Below are 18762 nucleotides of genomic sequence, written 5' to 3'. Positions count from 1 at the left end.
ATTATTCCATTACAAATGCACTGGCATTTGGGCTTATATGTCATCCTTCCATGCATTTAGTAAAAGTGAATCATAAAATATGATTACATAATACTTTACTGAAAATCTGCCCTTCCTGTTCATTCTCGTGGCTATTTCAAGAGAAGTTATTCCCTAAACTAATGCTACTCCAAGTGTAGTCTGTGAACTGGTGCCAATCTACAAACTGTTACTGGTCTGAGAAGAGATAAGCATAGAAATTGAGAGCAAGCATTTAAAAACTTTACAACGATTTGACAGGGTAACTTTCTTACTATTAAACTTAATTTCAAAAATTAGGCTTTGTGGCCAGTTGCAATAGTTCAAGCCTGTAATCCCAGCACTTTGGGAGGCCGAGGCAGGCGGATCACCTGAGGTCAGGAGTTTGAGACCAGCTTGGCTGACATGGTGAAAACCCAGTTCTACTTTAAACACATACACAAATTAGTGGGGCATGGTGGTGCATGCCTGTAATCCCAGCTCGGAAAGCTGAGGCAGGAGAATCACTTGAACTTGGGAGGTGGAGGTTACAGTGAGCCTACCTAGATCATGAGCACCGCACTACAGCCTGGGTGACAGAATAAGACCTTGTCTCAAAAAAAAAAAAAGGCTTTGTGTTTTGTTTTTTACTTTTCGCTTTTCTTTTCTTTTTTTGAGACAGAGGCTCTCTCTTGTCACCCAAGCTAGACTGCAGTGGCGTGATCTCGGCTCTCCTTAACCTCCACCTCCCAGGTTCAAGCAATTCTCCTGCCTCAGCCTCCTGACTGAGTGGCCAGGATTACAGGTGCATGCCACCACACCGGGCTAATTTTTGTATTTTTAGTTGGGACAGAGTTTCCCCTTGTTTGCCAGGCTGGTACTTTTCACTTTTCAAATAATTCATTTTTATTAAGAAGCACTATTATAAATGATGAAAATTATGAAAATTGGCTAGATGTGTTATGAAATGCATTACCATGAGAGTACCTTCCTTCTTCTTTCACGAATGAGGCCACTTTGTGATCTTTCACAATATTATATATTCCTGTATGTCCATCCTGGGTTGCTTTTGTCAAGAAAAAACACCATTCTGGCCAGGAATGGTGGATCACCCCTGTAATCCCAGCACTTTGGGAGGCCGAGGCAGGAGGATTGCTTGAGCCCAAGAATTCAAAACCAGCCTGGGCAACCCTGCCTCAGGCTCCCAAAGTGCTGGGGTTATACACAGGAGCCACCATGCCTGGCTGTGAAATTCATTTTTTAAACCAAATGATATTTTTGCTGCTGTTTAAGCCATTTTTCTTTAATTTAGTGTTTATTGTGAAAAGTAAATTTGCTGTTTTTACAAGTAAGGATGGAGATGAAACTGTCAAATAGCTTTATACACTATCACTTCCCCAAATAACTTTGCTTAAGTCCCTGCTGTTTACAATCATTATCTTATGATCCTTTTAATTAATGTAGAACAGTTTTAATCATCTTTGTTACAAAGGAGTATTTATAAGATATTTTTCTTCATTAGTGTGTTATTTGTAAGTATAAACTGATTTCGGTGAAATTAAACTTGTTAATTTCCCACTGATGGATGTGGTGAACAGCAGTGATTCATCTCTCCAGTGCTCTTTTGACTGATAAGAGGAACAGAATGAGCAAAATGATCTATCCTTCATGCCTCCATACAGTCCAGTCATCCTTCTGGCCTTTGATATTGTCCAGTTTAAAACGAATCATCCTTCAACATTTATTCAGTGCTTACTATGTGCAGGCATTGTAATAGGTGAGCATTGTAGTAGATGAGCACTTTATGAGCGTCTAACTCTTATGACAATCCTAGTTGACAGATGAGGAAATTCCTTCCATATCTTTGTTTCTTTCTTGGAACGCTCTTGCTTTGCCTACATTTCTTATGTCTTCCTCTGCCTCCCTGCCCTATAAGTGTCGGCATTTTAAAAAATATTTCATAATCTTTCTCTGCCATTCTTATACACTTTACAATTTCAGACTTAGAGGACTCTTTGTTCTCAACTTCCAAACATTCAATGATGACTCTAAGATGTGCTTCCAGTAAAGTCTTCTCTTCTGAGCTCTGGATGTATATCTGTTGCCATGGGATGAACTAAGACACCTCATATTCAACATGGCTTAAGCTGTGCTAATAATCTCTTTTCCCTATGAGACCTGTTTATCTTACTGTTATCACGAGACAATGACTGGAACCTTTGTCCCTCAGGTGCTCAAGCCACAGACATGACAGTCTTACTAGTTTCTTCCCTTTTTCTCTTTTCTGTCTGACTGGCTATTATATTCTATTGAGTCTGGAGAGCAGTGGCTCAGAAACTGTCCCCCTCCTTCTAATTTTTTACTCTCAAAAGTCTTAACTTATTTGTTCATTTGTTCCTTTCTTCCTTCTCTGATTCCTTCTCTCCTCTGTCCCTCCCTCCTTTCCCGTTTTACTTCCTTCCACAATATTTTCTGAGCTGTATTGCAATAACTTGTCTTGTCCCATTTAATCCATACTGTCTTTAAAAAATCCATATGTTCAGTATCATTTTAAAAGATGCATATCTGATCTTGCCATTCTCCTTTTCAAAATCCTCCAAAGATCCTACACTGACTTTTAGATAAAGTCCAAACTCTTTTGCAAGGTATTTAAGACTCTTTAAGATCATGACTGCCTTATAGCCCTACCTCCTGCTCCACTCCATTATGCTTTCTAGACATTTGAAACCAATTTGTGATTTCTAACATATATGTCACACTTTTTCAGACCTCCATGGCTTTGTATCTGCAATTCCTTTCACCTGGAATGTTCTCTTGCTACTTCCCCTAAAACCTAATATTAATTTTTATGATTTTGTATTTATTTTTATTTATGTATTTTTTAAAATGGAGTCTCACTCTAGCCCTGGCTGAAGTACAGTGGTGCAATCTTAGCTCACTGCAACCTCCGCCTGCAGGGTTCAAGTGATTCTTGTGCCTCAGCCTCATGAGTAGCTGGGACTACAGGCATGCACCACTACACTCAGATAATTTTTGTATTTTTAGTAGAGACAGGGTTTTGCCATGTTTGCCAGGGTGGTCTCAAACTCCTGCCCTTAGGTGATCCACCTGCATTGGCCTCCCAAAGTGCTGGGATTACAGGCATGAGTCACCACGCCCCATACCTAATATTAATTTTAAATTAAGTTTTCCTGACTTCCCCATCAACACAGGTATTCCATTCCCTGTACTTTCACTGTACCTTGCAAATATCTCTATTGCAGCATTCATCCCATGATGATATTATCATTTTTTAAACATCATCTATCTTCCTCATACCCTTTGAAGAATTCCAAGGCAGAGGCTGTGTTCTATTAATTTCCCTGTGCTTAACACAGTACTTGGCATGTAATAAGTATTTAATAAGAAACTAGCATATTTTATGCTATTATTGTTTCATGTTCAATTTAAGGATGTTTGCATGACTGTGCTAGTGTTTGGTAGAAAACAGAAACCCTAAGAAATAGGATCTGGCAGCAGACAATGAGATTAGAGGATGAAATCAAGAAATGATGATTTTAACAGATGGGTTTATCTTGAATAGGATCACCTAAGTGCTACAGATTGTTTCCTAATTTCTGCTTGTTATATTTGGGCATTTCTTGTAAAAGCCGATTAACAACTCACTTTTACGTTACTGTTTAGAATAATCATACTTTTTATTCTTTGAAATGAATAACAAGAACTGACAAGCAGTATCAGTGACTCAGGAATAAATTATTCATGTAGTACAGATTCACCCAAAGTGATAGGGACATGCTGATCTCTTTGACAAAGCCTTTGCTCAGAGAATTTTAGACTTAACTTCCCCTGTAGTATCATCCTTCCATTGTGCGTTATGAGGCATACAGAAACAATGCCCTGAGAAAATGCCTAACAAGGCATATCTAGGGCAAGCTTGCCATAGTATCTTTAAGTTGTTTTATTAGGCAGAGGATGGTGGCTCCTGCTTGTAATCCCAGCACTTCAGGAGGCTGAGGCAGGCAGATCACTTGATGCAGATCACTTTGAGACCAGCCTGGCCAACATAGCAAACCCTGTCTTTACTAAAAATGCAAAAATTAGCCAGGTGTAGTGGTACACACCTGTAATCACAGCTACTTTAGAGGCTGAGGCAAGAGAATCCCTTGAAGTGGGGAGGCAGAAGGTGCAGTGAGCCGAGATCACACCATTGCACTCCAGCATGGGTGACAAAGTGAGAATCTGTCCGCTCCCCACCCCCCCAAAAAAAGTTTAATTGAGAAGTGTATTGTAGGCCGGGCATGGTGGCTCACGCCTGTAATCCAAGCATTTTGGAAGCCAAGGTGGGGGAATCACCTGAGGTCAGGAGTTCAAGACTAGCCTGACGAACATGGTGAAACCCCATCTTTAAAAAAGAAAAAAAGAGAGAGAAGTGTATTGTATGTTCTATTCACTAGTGGATAGTCTATAAATACATTTAAATTGCTGACTGATCAGTGGTATTGATAAAGAGCTTAAGAACAGATTTTACAATACAGAGGGCCCTCTACTTATAATGGTTCAACTTACAGGATTTTCCCACTTTTGCCATTGGGATATTAAATGTATTTTCAACTGAAAATATTCTTTGACTTAAGATGGGTTTATTAGGACATAACCTAATTGTAAGTTGTCAAGAAGCATCTGTATTTACGATAGTTTTCCTCCAATTACACCCTTTCTGAGAAGGGAAAGCCTGGTAGGTGGCTACTGTACATATAGGGCCTAATTCAGGATGGCAAATGCCCTGTGATAGTCACACTCTAGTTAGGGTTTTATTCTGCAACCAGGCACACAATTTATGATACTATGAAAACCATTAGAAAAGACCCTTAAGGTTCTTAGTTTTTAAAAATTCTTGGCTTCTACAGAGTTATCTTTTATTTTTAAAAGGGTTTTTATCTCTTCAAAGCACTGTAGCTACATAACCCAGCCTTTCTACCTGCAATGGTCATTGTGAAAGGAAACTGTGAAGTGTTTATATCTACATGCCTTGTTGGAGGAGCTGAGATTTAAAAAGATCTTAGAGTGATGAAAGGCAAATGCAATAAGGGGCTGGGAAATAAAGTTTTTCTAAACATAAGATGAAAGACTTTTAGAGTCATGTAAAGGTAGAGCTGGAAAGGCCTGGAAGATCCTCCAATTATACCTCAGGAAACAGACCTCTGGAAGGATAAGTAACTCATCCTATCCAAGTGCTCACAGAAAGTGGCATTTATCTCAGAGACAAAGGGAGGTTCTCAGAACAGAAATGAATCTTGTATTTCCATGCAATTTAACTCCTCAAATGATTTCCCTCTTATTATCTGATTGCATTTATTCCTGACTCTCAAACTGTACTGGGAGGAGCTATCTCATTTTACTTAAGAAGAGATTAGAATTCACCTAGTAAATGAGCCAGTCAAAACTTAAAACTGGGCCAGGTATGGTGGCTCATGCCTGTAATACTAGCACTTAGGGAGGTGGAGGCAGGTGGATCACTTGAGATTAAGAGTTTGAGACCAGCGTGGCCAGCACAGTGAAACCTCATCTCTATACAAAAAACACAAAAATTAGCTGGGTGTAGTGGCGCACACCTACAATTCCAGTTACTTGAGAGGCTGAGGTGGGAGGATCACTTGCGTCGGGGAGGTAGAGGTTGCAGTGAGCTAAGATCCTACACTGCACTCCAGCCTGGGTGACAGAGCGAGACTGCATCTCAAAACAAAAAGAAAACAAAACAAACTGAAACTTGAACTCCCAGACTCATTGTTGCTTTCATAAAATTCAGATCCACAGATCTATTAATTAATACTCAAATTTCTCTGAGGTTGTGGCTTCCAAACCTTTTAGAAGCACTTGGGATGATTTTGATTCACAAGGTGGGGGCTGTGAATCCTAAAAGCTCCCAGGTACTGTTGCTGTTAGATAGCTCATCACTGCTAGGCAAAGTGGATGTATGCCTTTAGTAATACAAATTTAGTATGTCATTCAGGGAGACAAAATCCTCCATCATGGCTGCAATAGGCACAAGAGTTTTTGTGGTGCCAAGAACTGTGATAGCAGCAGCAGCTACACTGGCAGTAGTAATGCTTCTGGTAACCCAGACTCCATGACATTTATACAAATGGATTGCTGAAGACACAGGAGAAAGGGAGATACTCTTTGGCCATCATAATTTCAAGGATTTTCCATCCTATTAGTCTAGATCTAATCTAATGAATGTGACAAGAATATTGAATTATTAAATATTCTGATTTCCAGGAAACTCTCCAAAGGTCTTTGTTTTCATTCTAAAAATCTGACTCAGTCCTCTAATGATGAAAATGTTTGCCCTAGAGGGTCATATACTCCTATTCAGGGCAGCCTCTAAAGATCTACAGAATCCATTTATTTTCTTTCTTTCATTCTTTCTCTTTCTTTCGTCTTTTTTTTTTTTTGACACTGAGTGTCGATTTTGTTGCCTAGGCTGGAGTGCAGTGGCGCAATCTCTGCTCACTGTAACCTCTGTCTCCCGGGTCCAAGCGATTCTCCTACTTCAACCTCCCAAGTAGCTGGAATTACAGACATCTGCCACACCTGGCTAATTTTGTATTTTTAGTAGAGAGAGGGTTTCTCCATGTTGGTTAGGCTGGTCTCAAACTCCAAACCTCAGGTGATCTGCCTGCTTCCCAAAGTGCTGGGATTATAGGTGTAGCCATCGTGGCTCGCCCAGAACTCAATTTTTTTGCTGAGCCAACTAGATCTTCTTTGAAGAAGAAAAGGTCAGTTAGTACTATTCTTATATTACCAGAAATGAACAGCAATTGTGATGGGAGTGGAAAGATTAAAAGAAATGGAGGTATGAGTCTCCCAGAAATATATGGAATAATTCCTGCTTTGCTTGGCTGTGCTCTGATATCAACTACATGTTAACAGAAACCATACCATGTGCTTCAGAACTTCTGACATTGCTGCTAAAAACACGATTGTCTACTTGTATGATTCCGACAAAATTTCTGCAAAAATCTACTATACACCAGCATTGCCTAAGAGGTGGATTTACAATCATAAATAGGAGTAAGACTGTCCCCAAAAGTGACCTATATGTAAACAGTGACAATACAGCTTGATACATTTCTTCCTTTCTTTTTTGAGACAGTCTCACTCTGTCACCCAGGCTGGAATGTAGTGGTGTGATCTCATCTCACTGCAACCTCTGTCTCCTGGCTTCAAGCAATTCTTGTGCCTCAGCCTCCCCAGTAGCTGGGACTACAGGCCACCATGTCTGTCTAATTTTTGTATTTTTAGTAGAGACAGGGTTTCAGCATGTTGACCAGGCTGGTCTTGAACTCCTGACCTCAAGTGATCTGCCTGCCTTGGCCTCCCAAAGTACTGGGATTATGGTGTGAGCAATCTCGCCCAGGTTAAATCATATAATAGACGCTCCTTATTGTGTGCTGTGGTAAGGCTAAGGAGAGACACCTAATTCTGCCTGGAAGGTTGTAATGTGAGAGTTGGGGTAAAGCCCACGAAACAGGCTTCTAAGGATTTGGGACTAGTCTAGAAGAAAGTATATAAGAATTCCTGGTCAAGTTTTGGACAAGATACTCCCAGTATTATGATAAAAGAACATGAATAGAATGCTTTTCACATGCTTTAAGATTTAAGAGAGACCAGAAGCCTGACAAGAATAGAGAAAATTCCTATTGTAATGGAATATACTTAAAAAGAAACTGCAAAAGTAAATTATAACTAAATAAACTTCTGGTGAGGATTGTAAAGTCTTTTATTGCCTCTGAGAGGAGGCTACCATCTGGTAATTTGAATATTTGTGCTTTCAGTCTTCTGAATTTTTTTCAAATTTAAAGCACTGAATTACTCCTCCCCTCCCCAGATATAGTCTAAGTCTATGGAAATTTCTAGATTGGTAATTGGAAATTTTCAGGTGTGGTTCTAAGCCTCTTAAAATAAGGCCCACTGACATCAGTAACTTTGATGCCCTGCTATTTTTCTTTTGTATTTTCTGTTTTAAACAACTGTAGCCATAACCTTTAAATAACCTGAGTCAAATATGTTAGTTGTACTCCATTACAATTATAATCCCAGGCTGGGCAATGGTTTTGTTTAGTTTGGTTATATTCATGCCACAATTCCTCTTCCTTTCTCCTCTCCTACAGTGAATTTAAAATCATAAATAGTTTTCCTAATCCTATACACAAAGATCCTAAATTCGAATTTCCCCAACTTAATCAGTGATAATTCCATCAACTCTCTACGGGGAAGCTACACATTCCTTAGCAATCATTCATTAGTTAGAACACCAAGATCTAAATATATGTTGATGTCCAGGGAAGGCTGACAAATTTAGCTACACTGAGGCACTAAAATAGCTGTACTGCATGACAGGATACCAAACTGGCTTTCATTAACCTGTCTTGGCCAAGAAGAACTTTATTTTTAGGCCACCCATGTAACTGGTTATTTATAAGGGGAAGCACCTTGACCTTTGGCTTTCGCTATGAACACACAGCCATTGAGACCAAAACTGTGTGTGAAAATCATTCAGTTACCACCGGAGTCTACCTGAACCCAAGTCACTAACAGCATCCCGTTACTTTATGGCACTGAAGCACGGTTTCCAAAACAAAACTTCAGCCTTGTGTTAAAAGCAGAGCTTTGACACCATCAACAGATTGCATAGAACTAAGCTGTATCACACAATTACTGAGGACTTCAAATAAGTCAAATATTAGACAAAATTCGTAGTTCAAACTTGAATAGTATACTTTGAAGGAAAAATGGCTTGAATATAATCAATGTACATGGATATACGTTCTCTCTACTACTTTGCAACTTTGGTGACAAGTTAAATACAGTTCTGGTACATCTGTGTGAAGAATCTTGTGCAACTACTACATCAGTTCCCAACAATATTCATAAAAAAAGGTTATGATCATAAAATAATGTTAAAAATAATGAACTTTAATGACATAATGCTAGTTTTGAGACAAAATATTTGTACATAGGAAAAAAGCCTGGAAAGAAATATGTGAACATGAATATAGTGACTATTTGTGGATCAGTGTGAATTGTGGATGTTTTATTTTCTATTTTCTATTTTTTTGTTGTTGTCCAAATTACCTGCAGTGGCCAGGCATGGTGGTTCATGCCTGTAATCCCAGCACTTTGCGAGGCTGAGGCAGGTGGATCACCTGAGGTCAGGAGTTTGAGACTAACCTGGCCAATACGGTGAAACCCCGTTTCTACTAAAAATACAAAAATTAGAAGGGCATAGTGATGGGCACCTGTAATCTCAGCTACTCGGAGGCAGAGGCAGGGAGAATTGCTTGAACCCAGGAGGCAAAGCCTTCAGTGAGCTGAGATCATGCCTCAGCATTCCAGCCTGGGCAACAGAGGGAAACCCTGTCTCAATTTGAAAGCAAACAAACCAAAAACCAAAATCACCATTGAAATGTTTCAAAACAAACCTCCCAACCACATATGCACCCCAACTAAGGCTCAAGGAGCTCTTACGGGCCCTTTATCATGAAAGTTGGTGTGGCCTACTCACCCCTCTCTGTAGTAGTGTTCCTTCTTCAGGTAGAGATGTCCAAAGAACGCTTCAGCCTTGGCAGCTTCACTCTCAGCTCACCAAGTGGTAACCCCAGCCTCCCGCAACTCCTTTTATACTCCAGAAAGAGAGGGTGGGCACACCTTTTCCTCCCTGATTGATTACATTATCTCTGAACAATCACATTATCTTTTTTTTCACACCACTGTTAATTGCAATCCTGGGAGGGGTTCATGAAGCATTTTGTTTTGAATCTATTACGTAGATTAAAAAACCCAATCACTGAGGGTTATCTAGTATGGCTCACATTTCTGGGTTTAAAAGTTTTTCTTTTAACATTTTTTATTTGTTTAAACTTTTCAAATTGACACATAATAACTGCACGTATTATGAAGTGCACAGTGATATGATATATATAATGTATAGTGATTAATTAAATCAGAGTAATTAGTATATCCATCATCTCAAACATCTATCATTTCTTTATGTTGTGAACATTCAGTACCCACCTTCTAGCAATTTGAAACTGAATATTATTAGCTATAGGCATCCTACGATGCTCCAGAACACTATAATTCATTCCTATCTAGTTGTAATTTTGTATTTTTTATATCCTTTTATTTATTTATTTATTTATTTATTTATTTATTTATTTATTTATTTATTTATTTATTTTGAGATAGAGTCTTGCTCTTGTCACCCAGGCTGGAATGTAGTGGCACAATCTTGGCTTACTGCAACCTCCACCTCGTAGGTTCAAGCGATTCTCCTGCCTCAACCTCCGGAGTAGCTGGGATTACAGGCGCCTGCCACCACACCTGGCTAATTTTTTTGTAGTTTTAGTAGAGACAGGATTTCACCATGTTGGCCAGGTTAGTCTTGAACTATTGACCTCAGGTGATCCACCTGCCTCAGCCTCCCGAAGTGCTGGGATTACAGGCATGAGCCACTGTGCCTGGCCTAATTTTGTGTCCTTTAACACATCTCTCCCTTTTCTCTCTTCCCTTTACTCTTCCAAGCCTCTAGTATCCTTTGTTCTGCCTTTTACTGCTGTAAGATCAGCTTTTTTTTTTTTTTAGCTTTGAGTATGAGTGAGAACATTCTGTTTAACTTTCTGTTCCCGCCTTATTTCACTTAACATAATGTCCTCTAGTGCTATTCATGTCGCTGCCAATGACAGGATTCCATTTTTGTATGGCTAAATAGTATTCCATTGTGTATATACATATCCTGTAAAGATTTTATTTTATTTTGTTTATTCATTTATTTTGGAGACAAATTTTCACTCTTACTGACCAAGCTGGAGTGCAGTGGTGTGATCTTGACTCACTGCAACCTCTGTCTCCCAGGTTCAAGTGATTCTTCTGCCTCTTGTAGTGAAGAAGCAGGAGGCCAAGAAAGTGGTGAATCCCCTGTTTGAGAAAAGGCCTAAGAAATTTGGCATTGGACAGGACATCCAGCCTGAAAGAGACCTCACCCGCTTCATGAAATGGCCCTGCTATATCAGGTTGCAGTGGCAGAGAGCCACTCTCTATAAGCAGCTTAAATTGCCTCCTGAGATTAATTAGTTTACCCAGGCCCTCGACTGTCAAACAGTACTCACCTAGCTTAAGCTGTCCCACAAGTACAGACAAGGGACAAAGCAAGAGAAGAAGCAGAGGCTGTTGGCCCAGGCAGAAAAGAAAGCTGCTGGCAAAGGGGATGTCCTCAGTAAGAGACCACCTGTGTCCTTCGAGCAGGAGTTAACACCGTCACCACCTTGGTGGAGAACAAGCTCAGCTGGTGGTGACTGCACACGACATGGATCCCATTGAGCTGGTTGTCTTCTTGCCTGCTCTGTGTCATAAAATGGGGGTCCCTTACTGCATTATCAAGGGGAAGGCAAGACTGGGACGTCTAGTTCACAGGAAGACCTGTACCACTGTCGCCTTCACACGTATTGACTCGGAAGACGAAGGCACTTTGGCTAAGCTGGTGGAAGCTGTCAGGACCAATTACAGTGACAGATATGATGAGATCTGCCATCACTGGGGAGGCAATGTCCTGGGTCCCAAGTCTGTGGCTCGCATCACCAAGCTCGAGAAGGCAAAGCCTAAAGAACTTGCCACTAAACTGGGTTAAATGTATACTGTTGAGTTTTCTGTTCATAAAAATAATTAAAATAATACAAACTTTCCTTCAAAAAATTAAATCAGGGTTGTGTTTACATTAACTCAGTAAACATTTTCTGAACTTCTACCATGGCCCCTGGGCTGTGTTTGGAGACAGGAATAGAAGGAGAAATAGGACATGGTCACAGGCTCTACATAGCTCATAGGCTGCTATGATGGAGACAAGGAAACTGGCAGCATCTATGCAGGAAGGTGGCATAAGGATATATTAATACTGCTGTGAGTAGCTAACACTTCATGTGCTTGCCTGGTGCCATCCTAAGCCTGTTCTGTGTATCAATTCATTTTGTCCTCACAACAAACCTATGAGGTAGATCTTGTGATTTTCTTTACATTGCAGATGACAAAACTGAGGTACAGAAAAGTTACGTTGCACAGTGAATAATCTGAATCTGGATTCAAAGCCTGGCTTCAGATTATAACAACTAACAGTAATGCAGAAAGTGCTATAATAAGGAAAATAGGAAGTGCTAAGGGAAATCAGACAGGGTCATCTAACTGAAACCTAGGATTCAAAAAAAAAAAAAACCAAAAACAAAACCTAGGATTCATGAAGAGATTATGACTTCAGGGCTGAGTTGTTGAAGAGTAGCAGGTTTTGGAATATGGGGGGTGTGGGCAGGAAAGAAACAGAAAATGCCTAGAGAGAATTAAACAAGTTCCTGATTGTGAAAGAATTTATATTCCATACTAGGGAATATGAAATGGTGAGATAATGGGGAATTTCAAAGGGTTTTAAGCAAGAAAACCTTAAGTCAAATTTGTGGTTTTTAAATAAATAGGTCTTGGAGAGAGCAAGAACAAAGACAGAGAGATAAATTTGGGGCCTGTGTAGCATTAAAAAAAATCTGCCCCCACCCCAGCCGGGCAAGGTGGCACATACCTGTAATCCCAGCACTTTGGGAAGCTGAGGTGGGTGGATCACTCGAGGTCAGGAGTTTGAGACCAGCCTGACCAACAAGGTGAAATCCTATCTCTACTAAAAATACAAAAATTAGCCAGGCATGGTGGCATATGCCTGTAGTCCCAGCTACTTGGGAGGCTGAGATGCGAGAATAGCTTGAACCCAGGAGGTGGAGGTTCCAGTGCGCTCAGATTGCACCATTGTACTCCAGTCTGGAAGACAGAATAAGACTCTATCTCAAAAAAAAAAAAAATCTCTCCCACTAACCTGCAAATTCCAGAAAGGCATTCTCTTGAGTGTGATTAACCTTATTATATCTGAGTAGGGCAGAGCCAAAGTGGTACCTGTCAAAGGAGAATGCTCAAATACATTTTTGATGAGAAATAAGTGAAAACCAGTTATCACTACTTTAATCCAAAACTTTTTAAAGAATGTTTTCTCAATCTTATTAAGGTTTAAAGAATAATTGACAAAAATTAAATGTATTTATGGTTTACTGTGTGATGTTTTGATATACATATAGATATACATTGTGAAATAAATGAAGCTATTTAACATATTCATCACCTAACATATTTTTTTGAGATGAGAAAATTTAAGATCTAATTGATTTGAAATTTTCATGTGTGTAATACATTATTATTAACTATAGTCACCATGCTGTGTAATAGATCTCCAGAACTTATTCATCCTAACTAAAAGGTTGTACTTTTTTCTTTAGACGGAGTTTCACTCTCATTGCCCAGGCTGGAGTGCAAAGGTGCCATCTTGGCTCACTGCAATCTCTGCCTCCCAGGTTCAAGTGATTCTCCTGCCTCAGCCTCCCAAGTAGCTGGGATTATAGGCATGCACCATCATGCCTGGATAATTTTGTATATTTAGTAGAGACGGGGTTTCACCATGTTGGTCATGCTGTTCTCGAACTCCTGACCTCAAGTTATCTGCCCACCTCAGTCTCCCAAAGTGGGATTACATGCATGAGCCACTGCACCTGGCCAAATGTTATACTCTTTAACCAACATCTCCTCATTTTCCCCGAACCCTCAGCCCCTGGCGACCACCATTCTAGTCTCTGATTCTATGACTTTGACTTTTTTAGATTTCACTTACAAGATCACAGAGTATGTGTCTTTCTGTACCTGGCTTACTTCACTAAGCAAAATGTCCTCCAGGTTCATTCATGTTTAGCAAATAATGGTATTTCCCTTTTCAAGGCTAAATCATATTCTTGTGTGTGTGTGTTTGTGTATGTGTATACTGTATATACATGTTATGTATATGATTTTCTTTAACCACATTTTAAAATCTACATTTTCTTTATTCATTGGCTATTGTGAATGATGCTGCAATGATCAAGGGAGTATAGATGTCTCTTCAACATAGTGATTTCATACCCTTTGGATATATACCCAGAAGTGGGATTGCTAGATCATATAATTGTTCTATTTTTAATATTTTTAAAACTCTGAAACTACTTTTTGGATATTCTTGATTTAAGCAAATGAGTAAATACATTTTGAATAACAGAACTGGGTTTCTTTTTTAAAATTTTTTCTTTTTTTTCCTTCTTAGAAGTAGGTTTCTCACTGCTAGAGAAAAGTAGATACAAATATGGAACATGCAAAAGCTAGAATGAATCTTGGAGTATTGGATTGAACTTTGAGCATGTCTAATAATATTCAGATTTTGGTTCCTAAAAACTATTTTCCTTTATAAGGAAACAGGCCTCATTGAGAAATGACTGGTTCTAGGACTGGGTCAGAATAAGTACAAGATAAGAATGGAAATTTCTTTCTTTCCTTTTTTTTTTTTTTGATGCAGAGTCTCACTTTGTTGCCCAGGCTGTAGTGCAATGGCACGATTTTGACTCACTGCAACCTCCGCCTCCCAGGTTCAAGCAAATTCTCCTGTCTCAGCCTTCCGAGTAGCTGAGATTATAGGCACGCACCACCAGGCCCAGCTAATTTTTTTGTATTTTTAGTAGAGATGGGTTTTAACCATGTTGGCCAGCCTGGTCTCGAACTCCTGACCTCGTGATCCGCCTGCCTTGGCCTCCCAAAGGGTGGGATTACAGCCGTGAGCCACTGTGCCTGGCCTAAGACTGGAAATTTCTTGAGCCACAAATTAAGATAGTACTCAAGGGGAGTGAACCAAGAGCTTAGCAACCAACATGAGCCTCCTCGACAAGCCCAAGAGTGAGATGACCCCGGAAAAGCTGCAGAAGCGAGAGGAGGAGGAATTTAACAAGGGTCCACTCTTTGTGCTCACTCAGTCCGTCAAGAACAACACCCAAGTGCTCATAAACTGCCACAACAATAAGAAACTCCTGGGCCACGTGAAGGCCTTGGATAGGCACTGCAACATGGTGCTGGAGAACATGAAGGAGATGTGGACTGAGGTACCCAAGAGTGGCAAGGGCAAGAAGAAGTCCAAGCTAGTCAAGGAAGACTGCTACATCTCCAAGATGTTCCTGCATGGGGACTCAGTCATCGTGGTCCTGTGGAATCCGCTTATCGCCAGCAAGTAGGAACCACCTATCCCCATCAGTCAACAGAACTCACTCCCCTATCCTACAGAGACCACTGCCCCTGGTGTTGAGGATAATAAAGCTCTGTGTTTTTTTTCTAAAAAAAAAAAGAAAATACTCAAAAACAGAAGAAGAAAAAGACATGAAAAGGACACAAAATCTGCTAGAAGAGACTTTCAGTTGCCCCAAATCTGAGATGATTTGAGTATCAAAATAAGAAAAGATAGAAACAGATTATAACTCACTGAATGAAAGGAGAATCAATGAGTCCATACTTAAATAAGTATTTGAGTGAGAAGGGAAACCTCCTTATACTAGAATGGCAACTGGTACATGTTGAAGAAATGGCAGAATTAGAAATCACCATTTGGAAACTATTATTGTAATAATTTACGATCTAATCATCAGCAGATGATAAAACTAGTGGATAAAAGTTTGATATGTAATGTGACATTTATATAACTAAAGTATCTCTTTGGAGACATTAATTGTAAAGGGAAAAGTAGTTATTTTAGAAATGTGGTAGTCATCACCTTGACGAAGTGACCGAAGTTAATATCTTCAGTAATGGGAGAAATTAACATCAATCATTTCCTGATGGGATACATGGAGGCGAAAATAACATCACTTCAGGAATATTCCTGCCAAATATATATATCTTGAATCTAATAATGAGGAAACATCAGAAAAACCCAAACTGAGAAACTGAGAAATTATTCGAAGTATAATTGGTTTTTACTAATCAGAAACATCAAGGTTATAGAAGATAAATAATGACTGACCTACTATTAAGATGAAAGCAAACATGACATGACTCGAGTCAGTATGTGACCCAGGTTTTTATTTTACTATAAAGGATATTACTTTGACAACTAAAGAAATTCGAGCTAGTGTGGATTAGCTAAGACTATTGCATTGATGCGAATTGCTGATTTCGATAACTGTGCTATAGTCGTTAAGAGAATATATATTTCTGTTTTTGGACCCTGGGGTTTTAGAACATTAAAGTGTTAAGGATTTCACATCTGCAACTTACTTCCAAACAGTATATAGAAAGAAATAACGTGTATACATATATAGAGAGAGGATGATGAAACATGTGGCAAGATGTTAAAATTCAGGGAATCTGATTGAAAAGTATGCAGGAATTCTTTATATTTGTCTTGCAACTTTTCTGTATATCTCAAATTACATCAAAGAATGTTTAGAAAACTAAGATGATGGCTGGGTGCAGTGTCTTACGCCTGTAATCCCAGCACTTTGGGAGGCCGAGGTTGTGGGGGATCACCTGAAGTCGGGAGTTCGAGACTAGCTTGACCAATGTGGTGAAACCCGTCTCTCCTAAAAATACAAAATTAGCCGGGCATGGTGGTGCATGACTGTAATCCCAGCCACTCAGGAGGCCAAGGCAGGAGAATCGCTTGAACTCAGGGATTGCAGGTAGCCGGGATTGTGCCACTGCACTCCAGCCTGGGTGACAGAGCAAGACTCCGTCTCCGTCTCAAAAGAAAAAAAAAAAAAAAAAAAAGAAGTTATCTGAATGATCACAAAATGCCTTGGACTGAGGGGTTTCCTGGGATAAAGAATGAACCTTCAGTTTTAAAGCTGGGACAGGTCTGGCAAACTGAGGCATGAGACACCCTAGCACATGACTGGCTTATGTTTCAAAGGAACACTCTAATTTGTGGACAAAATGATGTCATAGCTTTGTTTTAAAATAATCCAGCCAGGAGAAGGTATAGTGGAGGATGTAGTTGAAAAAAGATTGGCCATATGTTAATTAATGTTGTGATGGGTAGTGGAACTCATTATATTATTCTACATTTGCAGTTTGAAAGTTCAAGAAGATAAAAATAAAAGGATGATTCTGATTGTTTTGTGGAGAATGGTTTGCAAGGGTTAGGACTAAGAGATAAGAGGCTAGAGCGGTAGTTTAGGAGACGTGATCATGGCTTGGATGAGTCAGGTAAGGGTGGAGGTGGTGAAAATCTGGGATATATTTTGTATATAGAGCAATGGAAGGGATGTCAGATTTGTGAAGAAGTGTGGATTTAGAACTTTTAATATGTAGAGGTCAGCAGAGAGGTTGGCAAAGGAGATTTCAAGAAAGCAGTCGGTGAAGGGAGACAAACCAGTGATTGTTAGGTCAGTGAAAACTATGAGTCAAGGAGAAATCTGGACAACCATGTGAAGCGACAAGGAGAAATTAAATGAAATAAGGTGAGATCGTTGAATCTTGGGGCAAAAACTGAACTGGAGAGAGATGGGAGAGAGGCAAAATGGGAAGAAGGAAAATGGAGAGGTTGGACGTTTTATTTATTTATTTATTTATACTTTTTAAAATAGGGTTTCATCGTGTTGGCCAGTCTGGTCTCTAACTCTCGACCTCGTGATCCTCCCACCTGGGCCTCCCAAAGTGCTAGGATGACAGATGTGAGCCACCATGCCAGGTTCTTGCACTTGCTCTTAAAGGGTGAAATCCTGGTGGCTTGCGTCCATCATCCCAGCACTAGGGAAGCCCAGGAGGGAGGATCACTTGAGGTCAGGAGTTCGAGGCCAGCCCAGCCAACACAGCGAAACTCCATCTCTCGAGGTTGGACTCTTGAAAAGTTTTACTGTGACTTGAAAAGGGGGTAGATTATTAAGTCAGATTTAGTAGTTTTTGAGTTCAAAGAAGAGTTGTTTATTTAAAATTTCCATAGTTTATTGGAGAACAAGAGGTGTTTGGTTACATGAGTAGGTTCTTTAGTGATCCGTGAGATTTTGGTGCACCCATCACCCGAGCAGTATACACTGCACTCAATTTATAGTCTTTCATCTCTCAATCCCTTCCCACACTTTCCCCCTGAGTTCCCAAAGTCCATTGTGTCATTCTTAGGCTTTTGCATCTTCAAAGCTTATCTCCCACTTATGAGTGAAAACATATGATGTTTGGTTTTCTATTCTGGAATTACTTCACAGTCTCCAATGTCATCCAGGTTGCTGTGAATGCTATTAATTCATTCCTTTTTATATCTGAGTAGTATTCCATTGTATACATATACCACAGTTTCTTTATCCATCAAATGAGAGTTTTTAAAAGATGGAGAAAATTCTATGTAAGAAATTTGTGTGTATTTTACCACTATGTTTTAAAAATGGCAAGAAATGATGGGAGACACTAGGAAATGGTTGTAAGCTGATGGAAATGACTTAGTACAGAGGGAAGTATTGATGATGCAAAAGAGATACAGGGGTGAAGCTGCTGAGGGCTTAAGGAGATTGGCTTTCAGTAAGGAGTAGTGACATTTCACAGTAGTAGGAAGGGAGGGCAAATCTATTAATAGATGCACCTTTTTTAATGGAGTTGGGTGGAGACAGTGGGGGCTTGCCCTCCTGACTGCTTCTAATTGATCAGTGAAGTATATGGTAAGTTCACCAATCAAGGGGTGATATATGAATGCAAAAAGGTTGAAAATATCGGTCCTAAAATCTGATATTCCATTATTAGTGCTAGATTCCTTTGAGGCTTAAATTGTTTTTCTTGAGACAAGGGTGTTTTGTTTTGTTTTTGAGATGAAGTTTCCCTCTTGTCACCCCGTCTGGAGTGCAG

General features: G+C 39.7%; 2 pseudogenes across 1 annotated transcript; both read left to right on the top strand.

Moving 5' to 3' along the window:
- The first annotated feature begins 10893 nt into the window (after window positions 1-10893).
- LOC144582404 (large ribosomal subunit protein eL8 pseudogene) lies at window positions 10894-12310 on the top strand (annotated as a pseudogene).
- Window positions 12311-12417: 107 nt separating this feature from the next.
- On the top strand, window positions 12418-17142 carry LOC108591214 (small nuclear ribonucleoprotein Sm D2 pseudogene; annotated as a pseudogene). The gene has a single exon (XR_013534314.1). The product of XR_013534314.1 is annotated as a small nuclear ribonucleoprotein Sm D2 pseudogene (transcript).
- Window positions 17143-18762: the final 1620 nt, after the last annotated feature.

The sequence above is a fragment of the Callithrix jacchus genome, chromosome 4 (genome assembly GCF_049354715.1).
Source record: "Callithrix jacchus isolate 240 chromosome 4, calJac240_pri, whole genome shotgun sequence".
Lineage (NCBI taxonomy): Eukaryota > Metazoa > Chordata > Mammalia > Primates > Cebidae > Callithrix > Callithrix jacchus.
Note: the sequence above shows the minus strand (reverse complement) of the source record. Positions and strands in the feature narration are given on the sequence as shown.